The sequence below is a fragment of the Pseudonaja textilis genome, chromosome 1 (genome assembly GCF_049901715.1).
Source record: "Pseudonaja textilis isolate UNSWEBS1 chromosome 1, rPseTex1.2, whole genome shotgun sequence".
In the NCBI taxonomy this organism is placed as follows: Eukaryota; Metazoa; Chordata; class Lepidosauria; order Squamata; family Elapidae; genus Pseudonaja; species Pseudonaja textilis.
The window spans coordinates 276,771,872-276,790,760 of record NC_141990.1 but is presented as its reverse complement, the minus strand read 5'-3'; positions in this window follow the sequence as shown (position 1 = coordinate 276,790,760).

Below are 18,889 nucleotides of genomic sequence, written 5' to 3'. Positions count from 1 at the left end.
CACTGTGTAGTTCATGATCAAAATGAATAAAGTCTTCCATTTTACAAGTCATTTGTATTGGCTGCATGTTGATGCAGGATTTATCCATAAGAAAATGGGTTTTACCTATTTTACCTAAATGCATACCACATTTAGTTGCTTTCCAATTCTGTCCAACTCTATACTTAACTGAATGTTCAAATTAAAATGGTCTCCTCTGGCCACCATTACCTATTCAGTCTGTTTCTGACTGAGACTAGCTGGATAGGAGAGTTTCCCAATTATTTCAGGTTTCCTGTGGATTAGCATTTTGCTCCTTGCCCTATCCTCAGTGAAAGATGCGAACAATAGCTTCTTTTCATTCTCCCTTTTTGACATACCTTTACAGATCTGAAAAAATGCTGGGTATTATTTTTCCCAGCCTTCTGTCTTTTGAGCAAAAATACTTTTGCTTCAGCCTCCTTAGTATGTCAATATATGGTACTTTTGTGAGAGAACAAATTCTGACATAATATTTCTTCCTATTTGTATAGGAGACCTATATGAATCTCTGTATTAGAATAGAGAATCAATTTGGTCCAATAAGAAAGTATTCACGGCTAATCTTTCACGGTGCATAAAAGAAAAGAAGTTAGAGATAGTTTACCTGCACTATTATAGAGGCCTGTGTACATATCAAGGAAGCTTATCCTATAAAATATAATCAATTATATTTTAATGGCATCGTCTATTAAATCCAAAGCAGTCTTGATGATGCTGGAAGTAGGTATAATGGCTCCAAGATGAAATATTTCTCATCGTGTCTTTTCTGACTTCAAGAATTCATCCTTTATCAAAATACTATAAAAATGGTATCAATGCAGTTCCTTCTCTCTACACGATTAATAACATTCTGGAGGAGTCCATTTCGATTACTTTACAAAGATTTATGGAAAAAGCTCTTTTTAAGGACAAGACAAAGATCAATAGAGGGAATCAGATTTTGCTTTTTAATGAAAACACCCCATGTACAATCCTTGGCATCTCCATGCTGCAGTCGGAAAGATCTCTTGTCTGATACTTGAAAACTCAGGGAGTTGCTATCAGCTGCTGTAGAAAATCACATTGAATGCGTCAAGTAAATCATTGCCCTCCACAAATACACTTGGGGTGGAGGGGAATGCTGCTAGTTCATCCATAAAACTTTTAGACACAAAGAAGGTTAAATGTTGAAAGGCTGCTAGAAAATAACATCTAGAGAAAATAACACATTGAAGCAACTTTTCTCAGAGAAGACAGTCTTTGTTTAAATCAGTAAGCTATTATAGTACCACCCACATTATTATCCTGAGCCCAACCTCATTATTCTGCTATAACCTATCAATTAGTCTGCAGTACAGATTATATGAATATTGTAATTAGCACAAATCTATCTAATAACGGGATTACAACTCCACCCCTCCTTAGGTTAGCCTCACCTGCTTCTGGTGCCATAATTAAACAATTTGTACATGAGTGAAAAAGTGGGTTTGATATCCATTATAAAACAATTTCTCCTACATGCTATACAAATGATAGTATAGACCAGCGGTCTCCAACCTTTTCAGCTCAGGGGACCAGTGGAGGCAGTAGCAACAATTGGGGGGGATGGTTTTATATGTGTGCACCTATTTCACAAATGCAACTTCACGTGCACACACTCATCCACCACTTCTGCAACCCAGTTCCAAACAGGCTGTAGTCCAGCACCGGGCTACAGACCAGGGTTTGAGGATCCCTGGTATAAATTATAAGTCTGTAAACTATACAGGCTTCAACACTGAGATATACTTGCAGATAAAACACTGCAATGTTTTAATTGTAAATTAAAAATAACTTCAAATAATAATATCAGGTGGCAGCAGAGACTGTAATATGTGCCAGTAGAAATATTCATGGGCATTGTATTGCTTTTTGCTAAGCTATTAAAAAATATTGGATTGTTTGTTTAGCTGTTTAGCAACTGTTTGAAGTTATGACGATGCTGAAAAAGGAACTTTTCAACTAGTTCCAGGACTTATGACCTTTACAGCACACCCATAGCAATAAGATTCAGGTGTTTTACAACTGACAGGTGTTAACAACCATCCCAGTGTTCTGTGGTCACCTGATCACTGTTTGTGCATTCCACATTCAGGTTCTGATAAGCAATGGAGAAGCTGGCAGTAAAATTATAAGTCACAGTCATATAATATCCCATTATGATAACTGTGGCAGAAGGTCCACTGCAATCATGTGATATCTTGCTTAACAGCCATGTCACTTAACAATGGGTTTCCAGTCCCAATCCTCACAGTTAAAGGAGGACTACCCATATAGAATAGAAGAAAATAGGTAGAAGCTTCCTCCTCGACTCTGGTCTTTGATTTTTCCCTCTACCACATATTTCCCCGTCTTTCATTCTCTCAGCTACACCTATCCTTCCAATCTGTACATATACCATACTCTGTGATCACACAATCTGATCTACAGCCATCTCCATTAATATCCATTCCTTGAATGCAAAATGTAAAACTTCCTCCTCTGCCATGAGCCACCATGTATTACTGTAAACTCTTCCACAGTTCAACTGATCAGCAGAAGACTATTGCCAAGAAAATCAGAAATATATTTGAAACAATGCTCTCTGCTTCTTACTGCTCAGATGTTTCTGCTGATTAATGTGGAAGATTCAATGAGGAATAAAATTTTCATCTGAGTGGCAGAATTTTACAACCATGCCTTCTTTCCCTGCCAAGGATTTGGGGATAGATTATTTCAAGGACCATCCTTTTCCCAGTTACATCTACTTGACCAATCAGAACAGGGAGGCAAGATATATTATGGGTTCCTCCCTCTCCCCCCAATTAAGGAAGTCCTTCTAATGAGACAAGAAAAAGGATCTTCTCCGTGGTGGCTCCCTTCTGTGGGACATCATCCTCACAGAGATCAGGCTGGCCACCACCATAATAATCTTTCTAAAGGCCCTGAAGTCTTGATTTTGCCAGAGGCCTGAGGACGCCAGGATGATATGGAACAGATCAAGTGGTTTGTCTGATCGTTGTTAACAAGAGATGAGAATTGATCATATTTTGCATTGGAGTTTTAATTCTGGAAGCTGTGCAGAGTTCCCATGAGTGAGTTGGATGGCCATATATATTTTCTTAATGAATGAATAATAAATAAAAGTTGTCCAAATCTATGAACTGAGAAGCAACTTGTGTGGGGAGTTTCTCTCCTCCTGCTCCACTGATTGGAAGAAGTCTAGAACAGGGGTCTTCAGACTTGACAGCTTTAAGGCTTGTGGACTTCAACTCCCAGAATTCCTCCTCCAGTCATGTTAGCTTAGGAATTCTGGGAGTTGAAGTCCACAAGTCTTAAACTTGCCAAGTTTGAAGACCCTTAGTCTAGAACAAAGAGACTTTGGACCACATGATCTAGCCCAGGAGTTGCTGGTTTCTCAACTCTGCTTAAAAACAACTTGCAGTTAGAGAAACAATCTGAATTACCATTCACAGGTTTCACATGTAACTGACAACAAACTTTATATAAAAAGACAGACCCAGTAATGCCTGCCATGCTGGCTATCAAAGAATGATTCTGCCACTATGAGACACAGACTGAAGGTTGTGTTGCTATCCATCCCTCCAGGTTCTTTTTCTCATTCAAATGTAAGGAATAATGTGAAAGCAACTGTTTTAGTACTAGCAGTATCTTGTCCTTAGCATGTTTTTTTTTCTTTTCTGTTTTTTGAAAGATTGGATTAACTCATTATACAGCAAAACAGAGGCATTGATTGTGACTCTTGCAAATATTCAAGAACTTGATTCTTACTCAGACAGTACCCCTGGAGTTAGACAGCCAACAATGTCTTTGGCAATAGATAACTAGTAATTACTTTTTCCAGAAACCATATTAATGTCCTAAATAATGCAGCAGTTTCTGTGTTAAAATTTCATGAGGTTGGTTGTAATTATTATTCAGTATGTGACACTCTGTGGTGCTTTAGCATATTATTCCTTAAAATGAGCTCTATAACATTCTAAAAATAACTTCAGCTGTGCCTATGCTTTTTTCTTTTTCCCTTTTTTTAATTCAGTACTAAAAGGACAGAAATATGGATGCTGAATCCAATTTAAACACTATTAAAAAGTCCTCAGTTCTGCTACTAACAGCAGTTTATTTAATTCAGTCCATGTACAGCCAATGAAAAGAGCTTTTACCGATGTTACCCACTGTTGCAAATAATATTTCATTAGAAATATTAATAATAAAAGAGACAACACTTGCTATATTATGATGGTTGTCATCACTATGCAATATACGAAAAAGAATAAAAGAGTCCACCTTCCCCCCCAAAAAACTGGGCCACAATTCCAAAATAGATACAGAAGAAATGAGAGTGGAACAAAAGGAGAAAGGGCAAACAAGGAAAGAATAGCTTGTCTAGTCAGGTTCAATTAAAGTTAGTGATTAGGTTTATGGCTGCTAATTGTAATGGATGATGATGATGATATCTGCATATTTTTATTTTTTGTGCTTCAAGTCCGTTGCCTTCTGGTGACTGCTTGGACTTGTCCTTGCAATTTTTTGGCAAGGTTTCAAAAGTGGTTTGGCCTTGCCTTTTCTCTAACAGTGAGTCAAAGTGACTGATCAAAGGTGACAGATCTGGTTCTATACCTAAGGCAGGAGTACTACTCTTGGTGTCCTGGTTTCTAGGCCAATGTCTTAACCTCTACACCAAACTGGTTATCAAGAAGATTTAGCGGTTGACTAAAAAAGGCAATACTGCACTCGTTAATCCTTTTGATGTAATAATTGCCTTCCTAGCCAAAATGATTTAATCATCAGCAACAATGAAAGCATTTTTCTTGCTTGGATACTCTGTCCTAGAAAATATGCAATATCTGTTTCTTTAAAATCATGGAATATGAAATAACTAAAGGGAGAATATAAAATGTAAGGGGAAAGACTATTGGGGTGGTTGTAGGTATTAAGGCTAAAGAGAGTTCAGGAATGAGAAAAGTTTCTTAATTTATAGAAATTTTAAAAACTGGAAGTACTTGAAGTTGCTGAAATTGAATGCAATCCACACAGCACTTCTCGTATGTTAAAGATTAATATTTTAAATGTACTACATTTTTTTCATGGATTACAATCTATCAGATATATAACAGTTTTTCCTTAGCAGACATGTACATATTCATATTCATTTTTGGTATGGCACCTAGGGTACCTATAACTACTATGACTACCATGACATTGGTGTATGTATTTCTTTTTTAAGCAAAATAAAATGTGTGATTCTAACATTTATTTTTACCCAGAAAGAAAAAGTGGAAAATATGGTGCTATTTTCTGCCAGCTTTGGTAACATAACAGCTTGGTGGGCCAGAGGGATGCAAAAAAAATGGCTCTGGAAAATAGCATGCAATCTATGGGGCAGAGAATGCCCACATACACACACACACATTTAAAAAGCTGGGCCTTATTAAAAGGCAAAAGGCAAGATATTGATAAAGTTACATCTCACTTGCTGATCAAAATGTTTCAAAAGCAACTTCATTAACTATTCATTATTAGGAATGAAATTCCCTGTCTACAAAGGTTTTTTTTTTCTGCTGACATTCAATTCTGTCTGATTCTTGGAGACTGCCTGAACATGTCCCTGAAGGTTTTTCAGAAGTGGTTTGCCATTGCCTCTTTCCTAGGCTGGGAGAGAATGACTGGCCCAAAGTCACCTAGCTGGTTTGTGCCCATGGAGAGGACTAGAACTCAAGGTCTGCCAGTTTTGACTTTGGTGAACCACTGTACTAAACTGTCTCTTTAAAAAGTTTAGCCTGCATTAAATTAATGCAAGTGAAGCCATCCAGCTAACACCATTTATCATTCTTCATTAATTATGACAAGTTTGAATTTTTAAGAATTTTTTGGTATCTTCTTCATGCTGTGCTTATTCAACACTGCAGTACTAAAGAATTACTTTCCCCTGAAATGGCTTATTAGATATTCCCAATAACTAGTCAAAATTCTATTACAGTATTTACATTCCAATACCTGCTGCTTACCATTTTTATTGCTTACTTTTTTGCAAGTTACATTTCAGATGACAGGTACATTTTACCTAGAGGTAAATGGAGGAGAATATTTGTAACCCAGGGTTGCTATCTAGGAAAATTCTATGGTTTAAGTTCTTTGCATTTTTTTTACTTGTCGGTACTCCAATATCAGCTCTTCTGCTAATGACAGCTTATGCCAGAAATGAAACTAATACTGCATGGATTTCTTCAGAGAAGTCCAGCTCTTTTCACATTACATAGCAAGGGAAAATCAACACCAAAGGATTCCCATATAACCTAGATAGCAATAGAGCTAGGCCCATATTGTTGTATATAGATTGCACTATGGGAGATTTATTACTATAGTAGGATCTTCTGAGCTTGGTTGTTTTCTTGCAGACATTTCATTACCTTGCTAAGTAGCATCATCAATGTCAGAAGGATTTGCTCTCATTTTATATCCTAGTAATATTAATCTTATTGGTTCCTTGATTAGGCTATTGTTTACTGTTAGCTTCAGAGGTGGTATTCAGCAGGTTCTGACTAGTTCTGGAGAACCGGTAGTGGAAATTTTGAGTAGTTTGGAGAACCAGCAAATACCACCTCTGACTGGAGATTTTACAGTATCCTTCCCCTGCCATGTCTACCAAGCACAGAACCGGTAGTAAAAAACGTTGAATTCCACCACTAGTTAGCTTGTCTGACTCTGTTGGCAGTTCCTTGATAGCATCTTGATTGTTAGTCTAATGTTAATCTTGAGGTCAATATCTGTTCAACTGAATGTTGATTGCTCATGAGGAAGTGTTTTGGTCTTTCTCTTTCCTTTTTGGCTTTTGAATGATATGTAGATGTTTAACTTTATGTGCCTGTTGATGGCTGATTTGTCTGAGTGCCAAATTTCTCAGTAGACAAGCACTCTGTAGAGTTGTAGAAGCCTATTTCTTATAATAAGATAGTACCAAACAAAAATATATTGCTAGAAGATCGTATAATCAGAAATACAGAAAAAATAAATCTGTTTTGTTTTCAAGTTGAAAGGAATGTTTCAGAAAAGCATTTAGTTACCAATAATCAGGAATGCATACACAGATTTCATTTTGATAAAGAACAAAATATATAATTAAAACCTTAATTGCATTAAACTTCTATATGCGAGGAGTCTACTCTGTGCCACTTTCCTACATCACTTTTTCAATGTGCAATTTACAAATTTCTGGAAAATATAAAGGACCATCCATTTGTTCCATCCCAATATCTTTATCTTAAAAAGTTGCCATTCAGGAATAGTTACTATATCATAAAAATCATTGAATTGAAAGGAGCTATTTCAGTTATCAACTCTAATCCCATTCAGCAAAGAAAACAAATTAAAATATATCAGACAGATGGCTATCTAACTGCCACTTCAACACGTCTAATGAAGAGGAGTACACTACTGTCACATTAATTTCATTGTTATAAAGATTTTTTTTTCTAACCTTTCTCTTTGCAACCAAAATCCATTATTCTGTATCCTTTACTTTGGAAGAACAAAGAGTGCTGACCTTTTTTCTTTTCTTTTTTTTGATATCTTTCCAGATATTTTAAGAATATGATCTTGTCCCCACTCAGCTGTTTTTCTGAAGACTAAAAAATTCTTACTTCCTTCATCTCTCTTCATACTAGATGTTCATCTCTTTCCTATAACTACAATATAAGAAACTGGAAACAAATAGTAGCTTTTCACTGTTAAAACTTGTCGCAAAACTAAATACATTAATTGATAGTAATTTATTCTAAATGGGTTGACGTTAACTGTTATTTACCGAAGAGTAACTTACTGTATATGTCCTATATAAAGCTCAATTCAAATGCTTTTACTCAACAATCACAGTAAGACTATTTATATTTCTGAGTAATACACTGAAAAATAGGTTAGACACCTCTTCTTCAATCTAGTGCCATTCAAATATATTAAAATTACCACTCCAATGATGATTTAATTTTAATGTAATGATTTTAATTTGAATTTGAGAGCCAGTTTGATCTAGTAATTAAGGCACCAGGAGATTGTGTGTTGTAATTCTGCCTTTGTCATGAAGGACACCTGGATCACTTTGGGCCAGTCATTTTTCCTTAGCCCATGATGTCAAGCTTGGCTTGGGTGACAAGAAGATTAGTCAATTCCTATTGTAACCAAATATCTGAAGGATCCAAAACTGGGAAAATTTCAGTTGGACAATTTGAAAATATCATTGCTTTATTACATTTAGAAAGAACTATACAGTATGTTGTGGTCCATCCACATCTATGTACTGATGGGACTTCAAAATAAATCTTGCTTACTTGTAATTACTAAAGGAAGAAGACTGGATTGTTATATATTGGAAAGTATATTGATATATAAATAATTCATTTTGAAATGAGTTTATTTTATGCTTACCAATTTTACTAATTTGCAAACTGTTGATCCTCCTTTCTGTATTTCTCTACTTAGAAATAAACTCCATTGAAAACTGTGGCCCTTATTTTCAAACAACTATATTACTTTTTAAAATAGATTTTTTTTCTATGTTTTGTAATTCATTGATTTTTACAGCCTTCCACTTACATTGTTTACTAGTTGGTGCTAGAGTCTATTGATATTATATTTTCATAAATGGGGCATAAGATTGTAATACAAAATGAATTTGAATGATACAAGTTACAATCTGAATAAGTGAGCATTCTTCTATGTTTCTTTTAAATTCTTTTAAATCTATTTTTATACCATACACTCATTTCTGTGCTGGTCTCTGTTAGCTTTTGCTGAGCATATTTCTGTCCTCTTGCTTATTGTATTTTAATAGTGACAGACCTTTTAATACTGAGATATACTCAAATTCAACTCAAATTTGTAACAGTGGGATCTAATGAATAGTAACGATAATCTTTTTCTCAGGTTATGTTCCATACTATGCTCATTAATCTTAGTCAAAGACTTGATAATTCCACAATATTCTAGTACAAAAGTAATTTTCTAGACAGAATTATGAACCTGAATTTGAAAATGAATAACAGAAATGCTGCCATGGATTTCCACTGTATTTGGTTTCAATAAAATTAATTTAATTTAAGGGTCTTGTATGTTTTCTCCAGGCAGGAGGAATCTCTATGCTAATTCATTTATTCACCATTCATTTATTTCATACTCACTTACATTTGCAACATTCTGGTTTGTTAGAATGTGATGATTTAATTATAGTCAGATGAAACTTTATGTAAGGTAATATTTCTGTACAAGGTCTAAGTTGGTGGAATGCATTCAGTCACAGATCTACTTGTGGATTGCACTAGGTCTCACTTTTGTCTGATGAATTTGACTCAATTGTTTGACTCAATCAACCATACTTTCCAGAATTTTCATACAAATACATATTTCTTTTTAGGTTTATATTAACTTGATGGGAAATGATGTTGATGTTCCTAAGTGTTAAAATATTGTAAAATATGGAATAAGGGTCACACTAATCTGTTAACTTAGCTTTTCTGTCCTAAAGTAGAGGCATGTTTCAGGCAAGCTGTGCTAATTGCATAGCTCACTGCTGTCAATATGCCTAATCTTTGTAGGGTAAAGTGTTACAAACCTATCATAGATATCTAATAATTTATTTTCACAAGGTAATAAACACCAAGGTGTTCTATATATTCCTTGTATTGCCTAGAATGCAACAAGATTAAAAGCTTTATGAATAATTAAATCAGTGTGAATTGAATTTTATATAGAATCAGGCACAGAGTTCCTCCTATCTTCTATAACACACTAAGCCAGGGGTGTCAAACTCAATTTCGTTGAGGGCTGCATCAGGGTTGTGTTTTATCTTGGAGGGGGGGGGGGCATGGCCAAGGTGGGCATGGCCAGTTCAACCTCACTTGTGTCAGGGACACCTGTGGTGGTCCGAGTGTTTTTCCAGCAAAACAGGCTCCAATGCTCCATTTTCAGCTGTGATGGCCTCCTACAATCCTCTGCCAGTGAAAACAGAGCTCAAGAGGGCTTCAAGTGACCCTCCTGAGTGACATTTTTGCTAGCAGAGGCACTGTGGGTTAGTCCTTCCCTGTTTCCAGGGTAGCCCTGCAGACCACATCTAACTACCTCGCAGGCTGGATCCGGCCCACAGGCCTTGACTTTGACACCCCTGCACTAACCTATAGCGAGCATATATTCATCTTCATGAATCTAAAAAAAAGATTAGTAAAGATGCCTTTCACTGCATAGAAGTTTTGATGGATATAGGTAGTCCTCAATTTACAATCATTTATTTATTGACTAGTTGAAGTTATGATAGCACTGGAAAAAGTGACTTACAACCAGTTTTTACACTCATGACCATTGCACAAAACCCATGATTAAAATTAGGTACCTGGCAACTGGTGTGTCTTTATGACAGTTGTACTGTCCTGGGGTCATGTAACAACAATTTGTCAACTTCCAACAAGCAAAATCTAGAAGACTGAGCATCAATACTGAGCATCTCTTAAGTGAAGAGAGTATCACATCTAGGTGTCTATGGAGATTCTCAGTCATCTAGGTTGTCCCCAAAGGTGCTTTTCAGAAGGCAACTGGACTTTCTTGTTTTTTTCCATTAAAAACATTTCATTTCTCATCCGAAAAACTTCTTCAGTTCTGAACTGAACTGGAAGAAGCTTCTTAGATAAGAAGTGAAACTTTTTCAAAGAAAAAAAACACAAGTTCAGGTGCCTTTTGAAAAGCACCTTTCGATATCACATTCAGGAATCTACTTACTATTTTTCCAAAAAATTGTTTCCGTAGTATTTATTTATCTTCTCAGACTGAGATATTAACAAAAGTATATATGTTTCATAGACATCCAGATCTTAAAATTATTTTATTTCTTGTTGTAAAATATGAGGATTATTCAAATTAAAGTGATTGGAGAGATAATATGGAAGTAAAAATAAAAAAGATATCCATTATAAATGTATAAGACTCTTTTATCTAAAACCCTTTATAAGAATTTCTATTTCTTCATCTTTTATTAGAAATATAAATTTATATTTTAAATCATCTCTTGCACTGATATCTCTTGAAATTATCCTTTAGATCTGTTTAGTTTCTATTCTGCCTTTAAGTTAATTCTGCATTTCTCATGGTTTATATAATCTTTTTTTTTTTTAAACTGTATCACCGGTCCAGTGGGTCTTTGGACTGAAGAGCAATAATGGATAAGAAATAAATATGAACCTTCCTGCATGAACAGTGATTTAAAAGAAAAGTTCCAAATATGGAAATCAAATGGGAGAACCTGGGGTATTCATTGGTGGAGATACTGCTGATGTCACAAAGCATCCAGTTCTCATATACTGTCCTGATACATCAGTATGTCTCTTCATCTAGATAACAATGGTGCTGCATTACTGAAGTTGAAGGAAAGAAGAAATTATGTCAGTCACTGCAACATGTGAATATCACATCTGAGGTAATATGAGCCAAGTAGCATATTATATTATGTCTACAAATTTGAGACTAAATTAACTCAAACAATCATTAGATATGAGCAGTGATGGGATCCGATCGGCATAACTACCAGTTCTGTCGCTCTGCGAGTTGCACAAGTGCAATTTACGACCTGCTGAGCTACCCAGACAGCTGAGCAGCGCTGCGTGCAAGTGCGCAGCAGTTGCTGTGTCGCACAAAGCAGCTGCAGTTGAAAAAGCAGGAAATAAAGGTCAGGTAAGAACCCAGGTGGGCAGGTGGGCCAAAACAGCAATAAACATAGAACCAGTTCTATGTATGCTCTCTGTTTGCTGCTCTTCAGAGCAACCGGTTCTACAGAAGTGGACAGAACCGGTAGAATCCCACCCCTGGGTATGAGTAAAAAGCTACAGAAAACTATCTCTTTGCTACCTTCTAATAGACATTCACATTTTTATACCCAGATATGGTAACCCTTTCCCAAATATGTAATAAGTCGGACTGAAAAACTATGTATATTTATTTTGGAGATTATTACTTTTAAATTCTGAAAAGTTACATTCATTTTTTTCTTAAGCAGGAAAACACTAAGATCAGATCTTTCCATTTTCTTAAGCTCTTTAAGATGAGTAAAATAACTATGTTATGCTGCAGACAAATGGATTAATTATCTGAATGACCACAGACAAAAAAAATTAAAGATAAGGAGTAGCTAAACAATAATTAAGAAAAAGATGTATAATGTGTTGTGTTTTACTGGCAACATACATTGGAGGCTAAATATGGTACGAAACAAGTCTAACAAAAACTAATACAGATTTTTATGGCTAACAAATTGTTCTACAAAGGGTAATATAAGAAACTGATACAAAATGGTAAAGATAGTAAATGAAGGACTTGCTTAACATTCCTCCATTATAGATAATAAGTTGCCTCATGTGTCCCATAAATGTAATTCAACACTGGACTGCAAACAGAAGATCACAGTAATGAAGCCATCATTCCTAGCATCAATTTTTGAATATTTCTTACTAATAGAATCAATACGATCGATATACATAATAATCCAATGCTGTAAAATCCAACACAATACTGTAAGATATCTATTGCACTTAAAATGTTAAGTGCAATAGATATCTTACAGTATTGTGTTGCATTACTTAAAGTGGCAATGCATGGTTGAGGGCTCTCAATTCAACAAATGGAAGGAAGTGGTAGCACTGGAAAGCTGGTTGGACAGCCTCATAGCACCTGTAATGAATGCACAACAATATCAGAAGTAAGTCAGTCTATTCACTCTTCTCAAAGCCAGAGACCAGAGTCTGAACATCCAGCCATGGAATCTTTGCTGCCCCAAGGACCCATAGGTGAAAATCCAAATGGAGAGCGGGTCCAATATTCTGCAAGAGGAGAACCAGCAATACACATTTCAGCACCCACTCAAGATTCAACACTTGCAACTTGTCAGTACATTGCTGGCCTCCTCGGGAGGATCACTGAACAACGTAAGTATTAGATAATTGAATCGGATATAACACAAATTGTCCTCCATGTCTACTGCTGCTTTATTGAGATTTTGCAGCAAAGACAGAGGTGGTATTCAACCGTTCTCACTGGTTCTGGAGAACCTGTAGGGGTGATTGGGCGTGGGTCGTGGAACCGTTAGTAACTTCTGGCTGGCCATGCCCCCAAACCGGTTCTCTGGTTGCTGGTCACTCAGTTGCCCCACCCACCTGATGCTTGCTCATGCTGCTCGCCCGCCCGCCTTCAACTGAGCAGCCCTGATCTGCCTGCCCTGTTCACAGGTAATCCACTGCGCAGGGCCTTTCTGTGCCTCTCCACTACCACTGGGGACCTTTCTGGGTGGGAGGAGGCCAAGGTGGAGTGCCAGTCCAGTCCAGAGGATGGGAGGGCAGCAGTGGCGGCAGCGCGGCTATGGGAAGCAGCCCCAGGAATTCCTGGCCTCCCTTTCGGGGCATGTCTGCTGCCCTCCTAGCCCCAGCAGAGCAGGGAAAGCAGAGGAAAAGCAAAGGGAAAGGTTTTGCTTTCCCCCTCCTTTTTGGAGTGTGTCCACTGCCCTCCCAGCCCAGCAGAGCAGGGAAAGCAGAGGAAAAGCAAAGGGAAAGGTTTTGCTTTCCCCCTCCTTTTTGGAGTGTGTCCACTGCCCTCCCAGCCCAGCAGAGCAGGGAAAGCAGAGGAAAAGCAAAGGGAAAGCTTTTGCGGATTTGAAACAGGGGACAAAGAATTAGCAAGACCAGCTCCACTTTTTGATGCAAAGCACCTCAAGCATTCAGTAACATGATCATGCAGTTGATAGGTGACCATCTCCAAGCAGATAGCATCATCTAGTAACCCAGACCCTACAGGAGTCTTCTAACTCTTGGTAAGGTGATTTTGGCTCAATTCACAGCATGCCAAACCAAAATTCACATTGTCCCCCCCACTCGCTGCTCATAAGTTCTTCCCAGAAAAGACAAGGAAGGGAAGGAAGGGAGGGAGGGAGGGAGGGAAAGAAGGAAAGAGAAGAAAGGAAGAAAGAGTAAGAAAGAAAGGAAGGGAGAGGAAGAAATAAAGAGGAAAAGAGAAAGAGAAAGAAAGAAAAAAAGGAAGAAAGAAAAAAAGTGGAAGGGAGGAAGGGCAAGAAGGAAAGAGAAAGAAAGAAAGAAAGAAAGAAAGAAAGAAAGAAAGAAAGAAAGAAAGAAAGAAAGAAAGAGCAAGAAAGAAAGAGGGAGAGAAAGAGAGAAAGAAAGAGAGAAAGAGGAAGGGAGAGAAAGAAAGAGAGAGAAAGAAAAAAAGGAGGGGGGAGAGAGAATACTCTGTAGTATTATTTTTAATTGTTCCATTATTTATCATATATTAATATTTTGCACTGTCCCTACACTTAAAGTGATTTTACTGCCTTTCTTTTGCCAAGGTATTTTTCAGGGTTTACATGTCAATAGTCCAGAGAATAAATACAGGTGGTTTAACAGAGCTGAAAGGGACTATGGAGGTCTTCTAGTCCAACCCCCTGCTCAGGCAGGAAAACTCTGAGGAATCCAAAAACTGAATAGAGGTCCTGGGAAAGGTGTCAGAATAACATAATAATACTTAGAAAGGGACCTTGGGGGGAACTCTATACCATTTCAGAGAAATGGGTGTCCAGTCTTTTGTTAAAAACTTCCAGTGTTGGAGCACCCAGAACTTCTGGTGGCAAGCAATTCCACTGGTTAATTGTTCTCACTGTCAAGAAGTTTCTCCTTACTTTTAAGTTGCTTCTCTCTTTGTTCTTTTTCCATCCTTCTGGTGCTTTGGAAAATACATTGCCCCCCCCTCTTTCTGGCAGCCCCCTAAAAGCCTGTTGCCTATCATCCTCTTGGGCAAAGCATGTGAGCCATTTCCTCCTTTCAGGGGTCCATGAAAGTACATCTATATAGAGATAATAAAGTCAAAAAAAGGTGAACAACATTTTTACAGAACTATAGATACATTGAGGCTGGGTGTGACAAGGAATGGCTGGGAGGGGAGGGCCCAGGTGAGGCACTCCTTGACATGAGTGACATTGAGTTGGCCACACCCACCCAGTCACATAGCCACACAGTCACATGACCATCCTAGTCACATGGCCACCAAGCCACAGCTGTCCAGTCATGTGACCCTAAGCCATGCCCACCAAATAAGTCATGGCCACAGAACTGGTAGTAAAAAAATTTGAATTCCACCACTGAGCAAAGAGATCACAAATTGCTAAAAAAAATTATAGAAAATGGGTGAATGACTTATGTTGAGGTAATTCCCCGTTAGAATGAGCGCTTACAGGGAGACGTAGTGAGAGTAGGGAAGAATAACACACACACACACACAGCACACAGATACACTATACAGTAAATGTAGGTTTTTACTTCCAATAAACGCTTAAGCAAAGTCCAGAACAAGCAGTCCAAGTCATTCACAGGTAAAGCAGTCAGTTGTCAGTTCAGGGATTATCCAAATATCAAAGTCCAGTATCTAAAAACAGTTCAGTAACAGACTTACATCAACAATCAGTAACAGTCATTAGGTGGAATGGCAACTCTCTCCAGCAGAAAGGAACAGATACTCACTGAGACACACTCTCTTCTGAGACTAAACAACCCAGGTTTCTGGTTCCATCTTATGGCCGTTTGAGAAACCACACTCAATTACAGTTTTAGGATTTTCTTAAAGACATAGTATTAGTATCCTAATACAGTATTCCAGCTTAATCATTTTATTTTGCACCCATTATCTCACATTTAAATATCTTAAATCTGTGTGTTTAGTTCTTGTTTTAACAGCAATATTTGAAGCCATCTGTATTGCTGATTGGTTATCTTTGTAAACAACAATAGAATCTGTTACATCAATTCCCATGTCAATTAGTAGTTGCTTATACAAAACTAAATCTGTACATAATAAAGACAAGCATGAGAATTCAGCCTCCATTGTTGACAAACTTAGATGTTTCTGTCTAATAGACCTCCATCCAATCAACACCTTTCCAAATAATACAACAGTACCCGATGTAGATTTACGTGTATTTATGTCTGTAGCAAAACTTGCATCGGCATATGCAGTTAAACTCAGTTCATCTTAACACACATTTAGCAGCTTGCCAGTGCCTCTCAGTCGGCTCAGTATTAAATCTCGCTAATTGATTAACACTGTATGCTATATCTGTCCTTGACCAATTACTGAGATAAAATAAACTACCAATCAAGGACTGATAAATGTTCTTATCAAAAATAGGACTTTCAACATCACTATGGCTAAACTCCTGGCTCATCGGTGTTTTAGCCAGCTTACAAAGTTTCATTTAAAACTTTTTAGTAATTGGTTAATTTTACCTGCCTGCGAGATTTTGTACCCTCCCCTAGTTCTATCTATCTTTAAACCAAGATATTGTTTGACTTCTCCTAACTGTTTTATCTTAAATTTCTTCTCTAACATTGAGATTATTTTAGTAGTTTCTTGTTCAGTTTTGGTGATTAATGCTATGTCATCAGTAAACAATAGCAACAATGAAATTACACCATTACTTTCTTTTTTAAACAAACATGGATCAGCTATGACAGCTACAAAACCTATCTTAGTTAATTCTTTAACTATACATTGGTTCCACTCATATCCTGATTGCTTCAAACCATAAAGACTCTTTTTCAATCTCCAGCAATCAGTTGTATTATGTTATATACCTAAAGGTTTTTTTAAATATATAGTGTGTTGCAACGGTACATGCAGATATGCTGTCTCTACATCCAAATGATTTACAATATATTTCTCCTTAGCTGCCCACACTAATGCTGCTCTTAATGTAGTAGCCTTCAGACTAGGTGCAAACACTTCATCGTAGTCGTTTGCTGGCTGATTGAACCCTTGTGCTATTAACCTGGCTTTATGGGTAACAGTCCCATCTACACCTGTCTTTAGCTTATATATCCATTTACATCCTATGGCATGTTTACCTGGTGGTAACTTAACATTTTCGTATACCTCCAACTTTTTTAATGATTCCAGTTCCTTATCCATTGCTTTCTGCCAAGCAGCCTGATCCTTAGCAGGATACAATTTCAGTTCACTATAGTTACTTGGAACTGTATTCACTTGGCATACAACACTAGCCTGATATCTATCAGGTGGTTGTGTTACTCGGGTTGAACTTCTTGGTAATACAGGGCTTACTGGTGGACTCACCTGTGCCACCTGCTCCTGTTCTTCTACCTCCTCCTGTGCCTGATCTACTACTTCCTCCTATGCCTGTTCTTCCTCTTTAATGGCTATTCATGGTTTACTTATTTCATCTTTAGGGACTATTTGGGTGTCAATAATAATATCATTGCTGGATACCTGTTCCAGTTTATCCCACCCAATGTGCTCAAGAAATTTTGCACTAGCACTACAATAAACATGAGCTGTGACTTGATCCCAGAATCTAAACGATCTATGGTTGGCTTCATATCCTACAAAAAATAACTTCTTAGCTCTATGTTGCCCTTTCAGTCTTACTTGTGAGGGAATATGCACCCATTCTGGAGCTCCAAATGTGTGTAGGTAACTTAAATTTGGTTTTCTGCCATGCCAACGAGTGAATGGCAATTCTCCAGTTGTTGTGTTAACTACATTGTTTAAAACATGGTTGCTACACATTATGGCCTCACCCCACAGTGTTTCTGGCAAACCTGAATCAGACAACATAGTGCGAGCCATGGCTTGTAATGTTCGCCCTCTTCGTTCTACAAACAAGTTATGTTGTGGTCTGTAAGGTGCAGAATGTTTATGCTCAACACCAGCCAATTTCAACATTGTTTGGAATCATTTGTTAACAAACTCAGTCCCATTATCAGTAACTAAAGCAATTACTTTACTCCTCATTTTTCTCTCAACAAACCTTAGCCAGTTAAAGAAATGTTGGAATGTTTCTGTTTTGTTTTTCATGAGATAGCAGAAACCGTATCGTGAGTAATGGTCCATTATACTCAAAATATAGCAGGCACCTCCTAAACTAGGTTTCTTAGGACCAATTATGTCAGCAAGAACAACCTCTAAAGGTTCTTTGGTCTTAAAATCATTAAGTCTGTTTGCTGGAGTAACCTTACTCTTTTCTTGACTATAAGCATTACAGTGTAAATATTTGCTACAAGGTTTCAATTTTACTCCTTCTGACAATTCAACAGTTTGTTTGAGCATTTTGAAATTAATGTGCCCCAGACATCTATGCAGTAAATGTATACATTCATCATGTGGCTTAACATTGTTATAAACTGAGTTAGCCATCTTCAACTAGTCATCATGTGTCACATATAAATCATTCTCCAAATTAGCAGTAACACTTTTACCCTCTTTCTCTATTATACAGTTATCTCCCCTAAAGGTTACTACATAACCAAGATTAACTAAAGCCCTTACTGAAAACAAATTAAATTTCAGTTTAGGTACATATAACATAGTTAAATGCTCATTTATACAAGAACAATATGCAATACCTTTACCAGAAGCTTTCTTCTTCCATCCATTTGCCAATGATACATGTTGTTTACTCATAGACATCTTTATAAACCTCTCCCTATTTTTAGTAATGCATTGCAATGCTCCACTATCAACAACCCACAAATCATGGTTTACAGTTGAATTGCTAGACATAGCTAAACTAACACTCTTCTTAGCCTTCTGGTGACTACCAGTATTCTGTCTTTTGCTCTTCTTACAGAATCTAGCTATATGTCCCCTAGCCCCACAAGAAAAGCATTTCCTAACAGTATAGGCAGTTGAAAACAAATCCTCTTCTTGTGGTTGTTCCTTTCTCAGTTGGTCCCTAACCAGTCGTCTTCTTGCTTCTTCTAACAACCTTCTGGTTATGTCAGTCAATGTCAGTTTATCCCTGGGCAGGACTTCCAGTGAAGATACA